The sequence below is a fragment of the Penaeus vannamei genome, chromosome 26 (assembly GCF_042767895.1).
Source record: "Penaeus vannamei isolate JL-2024 chromosome 26, ASM4276789v1, whole genome shotgun sequence".
Classification (NCBI taxonomy): Eukaryota; Metazoa; Arthropoda; class Malacostraca; order Decapoda; family Penaeidae; genus Penaeus; species Penaeus vannamei.
The window spans coordinates 1,469,300-1,473,486 of NC_091574.1; positions in this window are offsets into that span (position 1 = coordinate 1,469,300).

Genomic DNA, 4,187 nt, shown 5'->3' on the forward strand with positions numbered 1-4,187 from the left:
GTCTAACTATCAATCATTCTGTCTATCTGTCTGTCTATCTATTAACCTGTCTATCTATTTATATATCTTCCGTCTATTTATGTATCTATCTATTCGTCTATCTATTTTTTTATTTTCTTTATTTCTTATCTGACTCATATAATGAAGACAGACAAACACAGACACACATTTATCAATATTAATGTTACTGAAATATATAGATTAGTAAAAGAAACTATTAACTTGAGACACTAACGGTCATTATAAGAATAACAATGATCATGATAATGATAATAATGATCATAATTAACAGCAAAAAATAAAAATCAATGATGATAATAGTAATAATGATAATAATGATGATGATGATGATGATGATGATGATGATGGTGATGATGATGATGATGATGATGATGATGATGATGATGATGATGATGATGATGATGATGATGATGGCGATATAAATAATAGCAAAACTAATAGTGATGATTATGACAACAACAGCCATATTAATCATAAGAATAATAACAATAGTAGTAACAACATCAAAATAACGATAAAAAGATATATACATAAAGATAAAGACAGTAATTATAACGATAACGATAATAACATTGATGGTGATGGTAAGGACATGACGATAAGGGTCAAAAGCGAGACAAACAATAACAATAACAACAACAATAACGACTGCGAGTTGTGGTTGTAGTTGTAGTCACATATTTTTCTCAAAGGAGGCTATAAACACGTTGTTTTATTGAAGACAAACAGAGCTATCACAGCTTAGGTGTCTATCACGTGACCTCTTGTGCTGTGTCCTCCTTCTTCTTCTCTTTCTCCTCTATTCTTATCCTCCTCTCTTCTCACTCCCTCCTTCGTCTACTCTCTCCTCTCATTTTCTTCTTTCTTTCTCTTTTTCTTTCTTGTCTGTCACGTGACCTCTTGTGCTGTGTCTTCCTTCTTCTTCCTCTCCTCCTGTTCCTCTCTTTCTCCTCTATTCTTATCCTCCTCTCTTCTCACTCCCTCCTTCGTCTATTCCTCTCTTCTCTCATTTTCTTCTTTCTTTCTCTTCTCTTTTCCCTCTCTTTCATTTTTTCTTTTTATTCTCCTACTTCTCGCTTCCCTCCTTTTCATTCTCTTCCTATTCCTTCCTTTTTTACTTCTCTCTTCTTCTTACTCCTCCCTCTCCTCCTTCTCCTCCTACTCTCTTCTCTCCCTCTTCCCTGTTCTATTCCCTTTCCGCCTTTTCTCTCTTTCTCCTCCTCTCTCCCCTCCTTCTCCTCCTCTTTCTCTCTTCCCTTCCTCTCATCGTTTCTCCTCCTCCTCCTTCTTCTCTTCTCTCCTTTTCCATCTCCTTCTCCTTCTCTCTTCTTTCTCTTCTCGCCCTCTCTCCCTTCCTTTTCCATCTCTCCCCCCTGTCCCTCCCTCCTCCTCCTCCAACTCCATCCCTCCATCAATTCTTGCTCCTCACCACTCCCTCCTCCTTCCCCCCCTTCTATCATCTCCTCCTTCTTCCTCTCTCCATCCCTTCTCCAACACTCTCTCTCCCTCCTGTCTCCACCATCACCGCCTCCTACCCCTCTTCCTCCACCAACCCTCGACCCTCCACCATCTCTTCTTCCACTTTCTCTCCCTCCCTCCTCTTCCTCCCCCTCCCTCTCTCCCCCACCACCACCACCTCCTCTATCCCTTCTCTCACCCCACCACGACCTCCCATCCACTATCTCCTCCTTCCCTCCCTCCCTTCCTCTCTCCCCCACTACCATCCCCTCCTCTCTCCCCTCCCTCCCTCTCTCTCTTCGCCCCCCACTTCCCCTCCACCACCTCCCTCTCTCCCCCCACCACCACCTCCTTCCCTCCCCTCCTCTCCCCTCTCCATCATCTGCTTCCCTCACTCCCTCCCCCTACCACCACTGCCTCCCCTCCACCACCTCCTCCTTCCCTCCCTCCCTCTCTCTCTCCCTCCCTCCTCTCCCCCTCCACCACCTCCTCCCCACCTCCCTCTCTCTCCCCCTCCACCACCTCCTTCTCTCCCCTCTCCCCCTACCACCTCCTTCCCTCCCTCCCTCCCTCCCTTCCTCCCTCTCTCCCCCTACCACCTCCACCACCTCTTCCTTCCCTCCTCCCTCTCTCGACCCACTTCCCCTCCACCACCTCCTTCCCTGCCTCCCTCCCCCTACCACCTCCCTCACTCCCTCCCTTCCTCCCACTCCTCCCCTCCACCACCATCCCCTCATCCACCACCTCCTAATTCCTTCCTCTCCCCCAGTACATCCCCTCCTCCCTCCCTCCTCTCCCCCTCCCCACCTCCTCCTCTATCCCTTCCCTCACCCCTCCACCATCTCCTTCCCCTCACTCCCTCCCCCTACCACCACTGCCTCCCCCCACCACCTCCTCCTTCCCTCCATCCCTCTCTCCCCACTACCATCCCCTCCTCTCTCCCTCCTCCCTCCCTTCCCTCTCTCCCCCTACTACCATCCCCACCTCCCTCCCTCCCTCTACCACCTCCACCACCTCCCTCCCTCCCTCCACCACCTCCTTCTTCCCCCTCCCTCCACTACCGTCCCCTCATCCACCACCTCTTCCTTCCCTCCCTCCCTCCCCCTACCACCTCCTCCTTCCCTCCCTCCCTCCCTCCCCCTACCACCTCCTCCCCACCTCCTCCCTCCCCACCTCCCTCCCTCCCCTCCATCCTCTCCCCCCTCCACCACCTCTTCCTTCCCTCCTCCCTCTGTCGACCCACTTCCCCTCCACCACCTCCTTCCCTCCCTCCTCTCCCTTCCTCCCTCCCTTCCTTCCCTCTCTCCCCCTACCACCTCCCTCCCTCTCTCCCCCCAGTACATCCCCTCCTCCCTCTCTCCTCTCCCCCCTCCACCACCACCTCCTTCCCTCCCTCCCTCTCTCGACCCACTTCCCCTCCACCACCTCCCTTCCTCCCTCTCTCCCTCCTCTCCTCCCTCCCTCCCCCTACCACTTCCTCTTCCCCTACCACCTCCTCCCCCTACCTCCTCCTCCGCACCTCCCCCACTTGCACCACCAGCCAGGCTTCAACACCATTGACATATTCCCCTAACGTCTCCCTCGGGGTTAGAGATTCCATTTGGCAACGGAGATGAAAGGGTTTAATTCCTTAATGCACTGAATCTAACCCCAAGCCACGGTGTCGAACGGGAGACTTAGCGGGTTGAAATATTTGTTATCGTTCTGCATTTGTTTTTTTGTTTATTTTTTTGGCGGGAAACTGCCAGGGTCTCTCATTATGGCTTCTGTTTATTGTCTCGATGTCTAATTGTGTCGAATTGTTGTCTTTGTCTTTGTTAATGGTAAGGAATGTGAGTAAGAATGATTTATTTTTGTGAAATATGAAGTGGGGGTTTGAGACTAAGGTGAGCGTCGGATGTATAAACGAAACGAAAAAAAGTGCATTGGTTCTCGTCCTTATACTTACAGGCATTGTGGTATCGCTTTGTCATAAATATAGCTTTGAAATCGGTTTATTCTTTTTTCTTATTCTCTTTCATAGTGTTCTTAAATATAGCGGTAAAGTTGAAACGCCGATAACTACTCTAAGAAATAGTTGAATATGTGTATTGAACGATTTTCCAGTTAGTTATTATGATTTGCGTGAGGTATATTTTTTTTATATATTGTTATTATCTTAATTACTATCATTCATCATAAACTCGCAGAGGTAATAGGCCTTATGATAATTTTTTTTTTTTTTTTTTGCTATTACTGAAAGGGGTTAATACAGTACAACACATCTCACATACACGTTAAGAAACACACACACATACAAGAAAACACACACACACACACACACACACACACGTACACGCTCACACATACATACACGTACACGCTCACACACACACACACACAACACACACACGCACACGTACACGCTCACACACACACACACACAACACACACACACACAAACACGTTCACACACACATACACACGTTCACACACACACACACACTCATACACACATTTACACACACACATACACACTCACGCGCTCACACACACACACACATACAACACACACACACACAAACAACACACAGACACACACATACGTTCACACACACATATACACGTTCACGCACACACACACACACACACACGATCACACATATACAGACCCACTCACCCACGAACAATGGCAGATAATATATGGTAAGCATATTTTGTTGTTTGCA